The sequence below is a fragment of the Pseudorca crassidens genome, chromosome 3 (assembly GCF_039906515.1).
Source record: "Pseudorca crassidens isolate mPseCra1 chromosome 3, mPseCra1.hap1, whole genome shotgun sequence".
In the NCBI taxonomy this organism is placed as follows: domain Eukaryota; kingdom Metazoa; phylum Chordata; class Mammalia; order Artiodactyla; family Delphinidae; genus Pseudorca; species Pseudorca crassidens.
This window is the reverse complement of record NC_090298.1, coordinates 163,957,670-163,969,614: the sequence shown is the minus strand read 5'-3', so window position 1 is coordinate 163,969,614 and position 11,945 is coordinate 163,957,670. Positions and strand designations below refer to the sequence as shown.

The 11,945-nt window shown below is 52.4% G+C and overlaps 1 long non-coding RNA gene across 9 annotated transcripts in view; it reads right to left on the bottom strand.

Annotated features, from left to right (window-relative positions):
• The window catches only part of LOC137222406 (uncharacterized), a 91,870-nt gene that overhangs the window by 75,826 nt on the left and 4,099 nt on the right, over positions 1-11,945 (bottom strand). For 5 of the 9 annotated variants that reach the window (XR_010942437.1, XR_010942438.1, XR_010942436.1 and 2 more), the window contains exon 2: positions 9,355-9,530. This is a non-coding gene — a long non-coding RNA (uncharacterized lncRNA). Of the gene's footprint in view, positions 1-234; positions 872-3,710; positions 6,292-9,354; positions 9,531-11,945 lie in introns of those variants that run through there. The other 4 variants (XR_010942435.1, XR_010942434.1, XR_010942433.1 and 1 more) reach the window with 4 other exon arrangements.

Sequence of the window (11,945 nt, the reverse complement as noted above, 5' to 3'; positions counted from 1 at the left end):
AAGAATCTGCCTGCCAATGCAGGGGACACGGGTTCAAGCCCTGGTCCGGGAAGATCCCACATGCCTCAGAGCAACTAAGCCCGTGCACCACAACTACTGTGCTCTAGAGCCCGCAAGCCACAACTACTGAGCCTGCATGCTGCAACTACTGAAGCCCACGTGCCTAGAGCCCATGCTCCACAACAAGAGAAGCCACCACAATGAGAAGCCTGGGTGCCGCAACTGCGCGCAGTAATGAAGACCCAACGCAGCCAAAAAAAAAAAGATGTTTGCCCAAGGGACATTCCTGGTGGCCCAGTGGTTAAGACTCTGCGCTTCCACTGCAGCACTGCAGGGGGCACAGTTTTGGTCCCTGGTCAGGGAACTAAGATCCCACATGCCGCGTGGCAGGGCCAAAAAAAAAAAAAAAAAAGATGTTTACCCAGGAAGTTCCCCCAACCTGGATGGCCTTCACGCCGGCAACTGTTCATCTGTCCTCCAAGTTTCAGCTTAAGGGTCTCTTCCTCAGTGGGTGGGGGCGTTAGTTATGCCAAAAATCCCGTTATCGATTCCATCACAACACTCACTCTCTCCTGAACAGTTTCCATGATTGTAATTACATAGTTTTGTACAATTATTGCTTTTTTATTATTTATTTATTTATTTTTGGTTGCATTAGGTCTTCATTGCAGTGCACGGGCTTCTCTTTGCAGTGGCTTCTCATTGCGGTAGCTTCTCTTGTTGCAGAGCACAGGCTCTAGGCACGCAGGCTTCAGTAGTTGCAGCACTTGGGCTCAGTTGCGGCGCATGGTCTAAGTAGTTGTGGCGCACGGGCTTAGTTGCTCCACGGCATGTGGGATCTTCCTGGACCAGGGCTCAGAACCCATGTCCCCTGCATTGGCAGGCAGATTCTTAACCACTGCATCACCAGGGAAGTCCCATAGTTTTGCACAATTATTTTTAAATGTCAATCTCTCCCCCCATTCTAGAATGTGGGCCTGGGGAGGCCAGGCCTGGGAGACCACCGTGTCCCTTACACCTAGCTCAGGGATGGCACACACACAGCAGGTGCTCAGTAAATGGGCCCAGGTTGCTGGAGGAATTCCTTTGTTCAGGTGAGGGGGATGCTCTGGGTATCACCCAACCCAAGAGGTGACTTGGTATCTCAGTGGATGTTCTGGAATCTTCTCTGGCGTGAGGGGGACACCAGGCGCACATACACACACACACACAAAATTATCACCCAGACCCCAATTTCTCGACGGACTATTTTCCTCCCCCGGGCAGAAAATGAACCATTATTAAAACAACACGGCGACCGGCTGGGAAAACCCATTTGCAGCGATTTATATCGCATCACCGCGGCTGGCTGCCTAGAGGAAATGGGAGGAGAAGCGCCGGGTTTAAGCACTGGGTGAAGAATCGCGTTACATCAGAGGGAGAACAGATGGGTGCTTTTCGTCCCCTCTCTCCCCCTGCTCGGGCTCCGAGTCAGGAATCCATGTCAGCCCTGGGTATGTTCTTGGTGCGATGCGGGCGACTCTGGGAGTAGGCGGGCCAGGCTGCTGGCCCCCAGGGGCCAAGGGGGGGGCTTGGGACCCAGCCAGGATGCCCTGTCCTTCTGCCCACTTCCTGTGGTGCCACATGGGTCGGTGGCCCCTTGATCTGAGCCCCTTCCCCCAATCCCCCAAGGGATTTTCCTCTCCTTTTATTTCCTCCCTCATCCATTGCCTCTTTCCTCGAAAGCAGTACCATGTCCTGTCCCTTCACCCCCATGGCGGAACGCACAGCAGTTGGTCAAATATACGCAGACATGGGCTAACCCACCATTACCCCGCGCATCATGTTCTGACGTTATCATTTATGCGTCTGCCCTCCCCGCCAAGCTGTGAGCACACTCAAAGGAGGGCGCTCTTTCATTTTTTTCACTCATTTATGGATCCACGGTACTTCCACCCCCAAAGAAAGCCTGACGCACAGCCAGCGTTGGGGTGGGGGGGTGATGCGAGCATGACTGAGTCATTTGGCCGTTTAAAAGCCATCAGTGGCTTCTCTCCTTCAAAGTTGAAACCTGTTAGCGTGGCTCTAATGGCCCCTCCCAATCTAGACCCAAAACACCTGTTCAGTTTCATCCTAACACCCCACAGCCGCCTGGGACCCAGGCACTTTCTAGTCAATTCCGCTGGATGATCCGTGGTCCCTATCTCACCCATGATGCTTTGCATGGCTACCTCTGAACATTTCCACACCTGGATACCTTGCCCTCTCTGCGTCCACCTTTTGAAACTGGGAGTTTGACACCCAGAGCCCAATCCAGCCCACGGATGTGATTTGCTTGGCCCATGCAAGGTTCTTAAAAATTGTAATGAGTCGCCACCTTTTAAATATCAGGCAATTGTTGCATAAAAATCTGTGTTCCTGGCTTTCCATCAAAAGACACGGCCTCTGTGAAGCCGAGGGCACACGCCCAGCGCAAGGGGCAGCGCTCAGTAAGGGCAGCCCCACACCGAGGAGACAGCACAGCTTTGCCAGCTCTCATGCGGTGAGTAGCTAAGGGGACTCTGGACCCAGACGGAACCACTCAACCTTCCTGTTCTGGAATCTTCTGCTTGCCCACCTGAAGCAGTTCTCCTGGCTTCTCCACCTAGCTTGGTTTCCTGGGAGGCTGGGCTGTGTGGACCCCAACAACCTTCTGGGTCCTCTGGCTCAGGTTGGATTCAGCCCATGAGGACCCCTGTGGTGGTGGTGGTGGGGGGAAGTGAGAGACATATCTGTCCCTCAGTTTGGTCCCTCACCCTGTGGCCTCTGTGGACCACCTGTGTCCCTGTCGCTCGAGGTCACGGGTTTTCCCCATCCACGCAGCCTGTGGTGTTTCCGGCTTATGGCAACTGCTCCCTCCCCTTGCCTCTCGGACCTAAGTGTGCTAACCCTCCCCCCTCTACTAGCCCAAGGTGTGGCATTATTCCTTGTGGTTCCCTACGTCTGTCCATGCTTTATAAATTCGTCCCTTCGTTGAACTCTGATCAAATTACCCAATTTGAATGCGCCCTTTGTTTCCTGCCTAGGGCCCTGACTGTGATACAGCCTCCATGCCTCAGTTAACCCACCTGGTAAATGGGGATAATACCTGCCTCTAGAGTTGATGCAAGGGTAAATGAGTTAATACTGTGTAAGGAGAGGGCTTAGCAAGTGCTGATAAATGTTAGCAATTATTATTGTTCTTTGCCACAGTCCTCACCACTCCTTATTGCCCCCCATCACTGAACTGAAGGTCACCTGTGCTACTGCTGATGCAGTTGTCTTCTTGACCTGGCCGCTCAGCATGTTTATATTACCTGCTGTCCTCTATAGGCGTGTGTTGTCACCAGCTCTCTGTTGTCACCTCTGCTGCAGAGTTCCCAGGCAGTCCTCCACCCCATGGGATGTCCATCCCTCCATGCGCTCCTCCATTAACAGTGATCCCAGGAATTCCCTGGTGGTCCAGTGGTTAAGACTCAGCGCTTTCACTGCCATGGCCTGGGTTCAATCCCTGGTTGGGGAACTAAGATCCCGCAAGCCTCACCACATGGCCAAAAATATATATATATATATATATATTGGAGTGATCTATTCAAATGTTTGCCTTCCCCACTGTACCACGCCTTCCAGGGGCTTTGTAAATGTTCAGAGAATTGAATATCAGGGCCTGTATTAGTTCCCTAGGGCTGCTGTAACAAAAGACCATAAACGGGGTGGCTTAAACTAAGGAATTTATTCTCTCACTGTTCTGAAGACCAAAGTTGAAATCAAGATGTCAGCCAGGTGGTGCTCCCTCCACAGGTTCTAAGGGAAGATCCTTCCTTGCTTCTTCCAGCTTCTGGTGCTTCTCGACTTGTGGCTGTATCACTCCAATCTCTGCCTCTGTCTTCACGTGGCCTTCTCCTCTGTCTTTGCCCCTTCTCTTCTAAGGATACTTGTCATTGGACTGGGGACTTCCCCTAACCAGGATCGTCTCATCAAAAGAGCCTTAATTAGGGCTTCCCTGGTGGCGCAGTGGTTGGGAGTCTGCTTGCCGATGCAGGGGACGCGGGTTCGTGCCCTGGTCCGGGAAGATCCCACATGCCGCGGAGCAGCTGGGCCCGTGAGCCATGGCCGCTGAGCCTGCGTGTCCGGAGCCTGTGCTCCGCGACGGGAGAGGCCTCAGCGGTGAGAGGCCCGCATACCGCAAAAAAAAAAAAGAGCCTTAAGTATATCTGCAAAGGCACTGTGTTCAGATAAGCTCACGGTCCCAGGTTCTAGGTGGACATATCTTGTGGGGGCCGCCATTTGGCCCACCAGCCAGGTCCCAACAGCTTCTGGAGCCCTTAGCTTTCTTGCTTTCTCTCTTCATTCATTCAGTTTTTTGAAGCCAGTGGAGACGCAGAGCCTGGAAGCCCAGCCCCTGGCCCCTGGCCTCTGGCTCACAGTGGGTGGTTCCCTCCCCCACCCCCAGCCCCACCTACGGGGCGCATAGGTCCAAATGTCACCCAATGGCCCTCTGTTTCTGCTCCTCTGTGAGCTGCCGAAGAGCTGGGGTGAGCCCCCATCTGCCCCCCGGCTCACAGAGAACACCCCCCCACCCCGCAAGTACTGTGGTGGGGGTATAGCAGCCCTCTGCGGCGTCAGGCTGAGCTGAGCGGTTGTCATTTCTCTTCCACGTGTCAGAACTCTGCATTCCCTTCCACAGTTCACAGGCTGGCCTCTGACCTGCCTGCAATTTCTTTCTAGGGCTGACAGGTTGGGTTAAGAGAGACTGCTCCCCTGAGCCGAGACATACTTTTGGCTGCAGCCCTCCCCTTGCCAGGAAGGCCCAAAGCTCCTGGCTCTGCACTTTCTCTGGACAGAAACTGTTACCTCACTTTCCTACCATCCCCTCCCTCCATTGCAAAAGGGCCAAGCTGGCCCAGGGACCCGTTCTGTTCAGCCTGTTTGGGTTAACGCTTTTTTTAAAACTATAATTTCTTTTTGAGGTTAAAATTCACCTAAGATGAACCATTTAAAGTGTACACTTCGGTGCATTTTTGTATATTCAAGTGTTGTGCAACTATCATCAGTATCTAATTCCAGAACATTCCTATCACCCCAAAGGGAACCCCGGACCCATCAGCAGCCACTTTCCATGACCCCCTCCCTTCACCCCCACCCCCCGCAACCACTAATCTGTTTTCTGTCTCTGTGGCTTTGCCTCTTCTGGACATTTGATATAAATGGAGTCGTGTAATCTGTGGCCTTTTGTGTCTGGCTTTTCTCACTCAGCATCATGTTTTTGAGGGTCATTCATGTGGTAGGGTTCACTCCTTTATTGTGAAGCACATACTTCTAAAATACAGTTCTGTGAATTTTGAAAATATGTTCCACCCTGATCACCAGCATAGCTTAAGATATAGAATTTGCCAGTCCCTCGAGAGCTCCCCAAGGCCACTTTGGGGTGAGTGCCTTGCCTCAAAATATCACTTTCCCAGTGATCCTCACCTGAAGGTGGTTGTGTCCGCCGTCCCACAAGGGACATTTATCTCAACTAGGCACATGCTACTGGCATCTAGTGGGGAGAGGCCAGGGATGCGTCTCAACATCCTGCAATGCACAGGAGAGACCCCCTACAAAAAAGAATCGTCCAGCCCCAGATGTCAGTGGTCCAAAGTTAGGAGACACTAGGCTCCCCCGACTCCACGGATTACTTCTGCCCATCCTTGAGGGTCACGGGAATGGGATCATGCAGTGAACCCTATTTGTGTCATGTGCCTCATGCCCAGGGCTGTGTATGAGTTCGTACCTTGTTCTTTTCTTTTTGGCTGTGTCGGGTCTCAGTTGCAGCATGCAGGATCTTCGTTGAGGCATGCGGGATCTTTCGTTGTGGCGTGTGGGCTCTTCATTGTGGTGCGCGGGCTTCTCTCTAGTTGTGGCATGTGGGTTTTCTCTTCTGTAGTTGTGGTGCACAGGCTCCAGGGCATGTGGGCTCTGTAGTTGTGGCGCATGGGTTCCAGAGTGTGTGGGCTCTGTAGTTTGCGGCACGCGGGCTCTAGTTGAGGCGCCCAAGCTCAGTAGTTGTGGCACACGGGCTTAGCTACCCCGTGGCATGTGGGATCTTAGTTCCCTCACCAGGGATGGAACCTGCATCCCCTGCATTGTAAGGTGGATTCTTTACCACTGGACCACCAAGGAAGTCCCCATACTTTGTTCTTTTTCATTGCTGCACCATATTCCATTGAGTGAGTATACACCAATGAATTTTCCATTTGCCAGTCGATGGTCACATGGCCGGTGTCCAGCATCTGGCGATGGTGAATGAATCTGCTATGAACATTCATGTATGTGACTTTTGGTGGCAGAAGCTCCCATTCCCATTGAGAATAAACCCAAGAATGGAATTGCTGGGTCAGAGCAATTGACAGCAATTAGTAGATCAGTCTGTGAGAGTTCAAGCTCAGGGAATTTTGCACAAAACCCCTGACTTCTCTCTTGAAGAATCTATTCTGTCAATTCCGAGCCTGACTTCCCATGTAGTAGCTCTCAGCTGAAGCTGAGTGGTAGCAAGCGGCTGCCGGCTTAAAAGGGGGTGCATATCCAGCTCCCCACAGCTGTCACCTTCCCTCCTCGCTGCCTCACACCTGCCGCATTTCTGGTTTTCTTCCCTTGTCGGCATCCGGCATTGAGGCCCCTGTCCTGGGCTCATGCAAGTTCGGGAAGCACCTTTTACCTTCCTCCTGCCCTACTGCAGCCTGGACCCTGCTGGCATTTTTCTTGGCAACATCCTCAGAACCTCCTCTCTGCCCAGACCACCAGGGTCTTCTATCTTCAGCTGGTGGACTCCTGCTGTCTGCTTACAGGTCACTTCCCCAGGGCAACCTTCTCTGAGCCCCCTGGCTGGGTAGCACTTCCAGCTTGAACTCTCCCACAGCCCCTAACTGTCTTCCATCCCTCACATCGTGGATTCCTTACCAGTTCCCAGTCAAGAAGGACTGCATCTGTCTCCTTCATTTGCCCACCGCCCAACTCAATGCACAGTGAATACTGGCCATGGGGCATGGGGCATGAAGAAGAGAGAGGGAGAGCCCTCCTGCCTGGTTGCAGGAGGAAGCTGGGTTCCTAGGCAGAGCTTGACATGCACACATCACTCCTCAGAAGCTCATTCCCCATTGCTGGCCCTAGGGGTCAAGGCCTGAGAAACTACCCTCCTCGCCCGTCCCCCCCCACAGTCTATACCAGCAATGGCTGGCAAAATGCAGGGCCCCTTCCCTGGGATCCTTAATTTCTCACAGGCCAGGCCCACCCCCCAACTATCCCAGCCGCCCATGCACTGTCAAAATGTCCCCCAGTCACGTCCTTCACCTCCAGGACTCTCCCTGACTCCTCACCTGTCTTCCCTCCACCAACTGTGCTCTACGCCCTCGGTAGTCCCCCACCTCCACCCCCCACCCCCGCCCTCGGCCAGACCCCTCAGCTTTCCCTCCTCACCCCTCCTCTCTCCCAAGCACTCAGCCAGCCATCGCCTTCTGCTCCTTACCTGACTCCTCCAACCTCCCCATGGCTTTATTTTCTCCCCCACTTTCAGCAGCCCCCAAGTCGGACACGCTCAGCTCTCTCCTTTCACCCGCACTTCGTCCCCTCACCCCGGACTCCTCCCCCGGCCCTGCGCCCTTCACCCTCCTCCCCTGGCCCCTGGGACTTGCCTCCAGCGCACCTGGTGGAGAAGAGGCGGGGCCTCCTCACCTGGCGGCCACAGAGCAGCGGGGCAGCGGCCCCTAGCGGCCGGGGAGGGAAGCGCAGCCCAACTGGCCTCCCCTCCCAGTTGGTGGGAATGGACCACCATTGCTGCCTGCCTGCTGTTGGTCAGACAGGACGGGGGAGGCTTCCTGGACTCTTGCCTTCCGGGAGTGAGGATGGTGGAGTGTTTGCAGTTTTCAATAGCGTGATCGAGAGGTGACATTTGAGGGCTTCCCGGGCTTCCCTGGTAGCGCAGTGGTTGAGAATCTGCCTGCCAATGCAGGGGACACGGGTTCGAGCCCTGGTCTAGGAGGATCCCACATGCCTCGGGGCAACTGGGCCCGTGAGCCACAACTACTGAGCCTGCGCGTCTGGAGCCTGTGCTCCGCAACAAGAGAGGCCGCGATAGGAGAGGCCCGCGCACCGCGATGAAGCGTGGCCCCCGCTTGCCACAACTAGAGAAAGCCCTCACACAGAAACGAAGACCCAACACAGCAAAAATAAATAAATTAATTAATAAACTCCTACCCCCAACCTCTTAAAAAAAAAAAAAAGAGGTGACATTTGAGTAATCCTGATGGGGGAGGGGGGTGCATGGAGGGAGGGCGTCCTGTTGGCTCTGACCCTATGCCTCAAATCTGACCACTTCTCCCCAGCATCCTGTTCCAGGCCTCCATCGCCCTCACCTGCATTGTCTGTGAAATCCATCTCCCCAGTCTCCCGGCTCCCTCTCAAATCCTCTCTATAATTTTGTTTTAATTGAGGTAAAATTCGCAAAACACAAAATTAACCACTAACCATCTTAAAGCGAACTATTCAGTAGCATTTAGTACATTCACAATGTTATAACGTTGTACAACCATCACCTCTATCTAGTTCCAAGGCATTTTCATCATCCCAAAAGGCAACTCTGTATTCAGTGGCAATAACTTGCCCTCCCCCCTCCCCCAGCCCCTTGCGATCGCCAATCTGCTTTCTGTCTCTATGGATTTGCTGGTTCTGGACATTTCATATCAATGGAATCATACAATACATGACCTTTTAGGTCTGATTTTTTTTCACTCAGCATAATGTTTTCAAGGTTCATCCACATTGTAGCATGTATCAGAACTTCATTCCTTTTTACGGGTGAATAATGATTATACAACATTTATTTATCTGATCAACCATTGATGAACATTTGGGTTGTTTCCATCTTCAAACTTCTGTGAATAGTGCTGCTGTGAACGCTGGTGTAAAAGTATCTATTTGGGTACCTGTTTTCAATTCTTTTAGGTACTTAAGAGTGGAACTGCCGGGTCATATGGTAATTCTATGTTGTATTTATTGATCCTATGATCTGTTACATGTTCAAATAAGACCATGCCATCCCCCTGATCATAGTCTTCCCTTAGCTCCTTCTGTCACTGAGAATCTAATCCAGACCCTCCCTACAGCCTCTCAGGCTGTGTCTGGTGGTCCCACCAAGCTGGCCCTCTTGCTCTTCAAATTGTCCCGGCTGTTCCAACCACAGGACCTTTGCACTTACTGTTTCCTCTTCTTGGAACACCCTTCCCCCAGATTGCACATGATGAGCTTTCCGCTTTCAGGTCTCAGCTCAAATGTCTCCACATGCACAACCCTCCCAGCCACCTTAGCCTAAATCATACTCACCCACATCCCATCTCATGATTCTTCATTGCTTTTTCCTTCATAGGATTGTTCACGTTCTGAAATTTTCTTCTTGTTACTAGTGAATCACCAGCCTCCCCAATAAAGTGCAAGCTCCAGGAGGACAGAGACTTTGTGTCTCTTATTCACCATCATACCCTCAGCTTCCAAAACAGGGCCTGGAACCAGTGTCAGGACCAGGGTGAGGCAAAAAAAGAGAAAGCATATTTTAATGCAATACTTAAAAAAAAATAAAAATTCATGCAAAAATTCATGATGAACAAAATGTCAAAATCTTCAATAAGAAGAGAGCACCAGTTTTCCCGACGTTCCCTTTCCCCTCAGGCTCCAATGTGGCTCCATACGGCACTCATATTGATCCTGCCTTTATTTATTCTTTTTTTGCGGTACGCGGGCCTCTCACTGCTGTGGCCTCTCGCTGTTGTGGCCTCTCCCGCCGCGGAGCACAGGCTCCGGACGCGCAGGCTCAGCGGCCATGGCTCACGAGCCCAGCCGCTCCGCGGCATGTGGGATCTTCCCGGACCGGGGCACGAACCCGCGTCCCCTGCACCGGCAGGCGGACTCTCAACCACTGCGCCACCAGGGAAGGCCCTGCCTTTATTTTAAAAGTTGATTCTTTTGGTCAGTGTGGATTTTTTACATGAATTTTGGGTTTCTTAACTATTGCATTGCAATATTATTTTTCTTGATCGCTGAGTTTTTTTGACATCCTCTTAAGTTTTGTGGCCCAGGAAGTGCCTCATTCGCTTCCTCCCAGTGCTTGCCCTGTCTGGAGCTTAGTATTCGCTTCCTCCATCTGTTGGTGTTTGAGGATGAATGGATGAGCCAGAGGGAGGCTGGGAGCCAGGCGACCACCAACACTTGAGTAGCAGGGCAGCGGCTCCAAGCGAGGTCCTGGGTCAGGCAGTCCTACTCAGAAGCTGACTTCAATTTTTTTAACTACTTGGGCAAGCCTCAGTTTTCCCTTCTGTAACATGGGGAGAAAGTAACTACCTCACGGGGAGATCATTAATAGTAAATGAGGGACTTCCCTGGTGGTCCAGTGGTTAAGACTCCATGCTTCCACTGCAGGGGGCACAGGTTTCCCTGGTCAGGGAACTAAGATCCTGCATGCGGTGCAGCAAAAAATAAAAAACAATAAAGATAACCATTAAAAAAAAAAAAAAAAAGACTAGTAGATTGTATGATATGTGAATTATACCTCAATAAAGCTGTTTTAAAAAGCCAAAAAATAAAGACTAAATGAGACTCGGTCCACTTCTCAGCCAGCCTGGGGCTCTCCTCAGTCACCTACTCAGACACCTCCACTTGAATATCTATTAAACCAAATGTAACTCCTGGATCTAACCTCCAAAACCACCCCTCCTTCGAGGGTCTCCGTCCTTCCAGGTGCTCAGGCCACAGGCTTTGACCTGCCTCTTTCCCTTGCATCCCACTTCCCATATATCTGCTCCACCTTCAAAGCACACCCAGAATCCACCCGGTGCTCACCTCCTGTCACCTCCCTGCTCCTACCCCAGTATTGATCACCTGGACCAGTGCAGTCGCCTCCTCCCTGGTCCCCCAACTTCTGCCCTTGACCCCCACACTCTGTTCCCCCACCAGGGCCAGAGGGCACCTGTGAACATCTAAGTCAGGGCGCATCCCTCCTCTGCTCAGAATCTTCCATTGCTCCCAGCTGACTCCAAGCAAAAATCAGTTCTCCCCAAAGCACACTAGGCCGGCACGATCTGGCCCATTACCTCCCTACCCTCACCTCCTCCTCCTTTTGCCCTTACTCCCTCCCTCCAGCCACACAGGCTCTCTCATGGATCCTTGAACACTCAGCATGTTTCTGCCTCAGGACCTTTACATGGGCTGTTCCCTCTGCCTGGAACCCCCTTCCCCCAGATCTCCCCATGACTCCTCCCATCTCTTCAGGTCTTTACCCAAATACCACCTTCTCAGTGAGGTCTTCCCTGACCTCCTCTATCCAAAATTTCTGTCTTCCTTCCTTAATTTTCTTCCATAGCACTTATCATCATCTGACACCCTGTATCTTTTGTCTGATTTCTCATCTGTCTTCCTGATTGGAATGTCAGCCCCAAGAACAGAGAAGCTTGTCTCCCTTGTTCACTGCTGTGCCCCCAGCACCTAGGAGGTGCTCAATACATGCTTGTTTTTTTGTTTTTTTGTTTTGTGGTACGCGGGCCTCTCACTGTTGTGGCCCCTCCCGTTGCGGAGCACAGGCTCCGGACGTGCAGGCTCAGCGGCTGTGGCTCACGGGCCCAGCCGCTCCGCGGCGTGTGGGATCCTCCCGGACTGGGGCACGAACCTGTGTCCCCTGCATCAGCAGGCAGACTCTCAACCACTGCGCCACCAGGGAAGCCCAATACATGCTTGTTGACTGAATGCATACCTCCCCCCACACCCAAACACAGCAGTTGGAATTAATCCCCGCCCACGCAATATCCCCCCAGCTCAATTCTGAGACCACTTTACCTGGCTTTTCATTTGAGTGAAGGCATAGGACAGAACGGGGCTCAGTCACTGCCCAAGATGGGGGTACAGGGAGCTTCCAGGAGAGCCAGGGG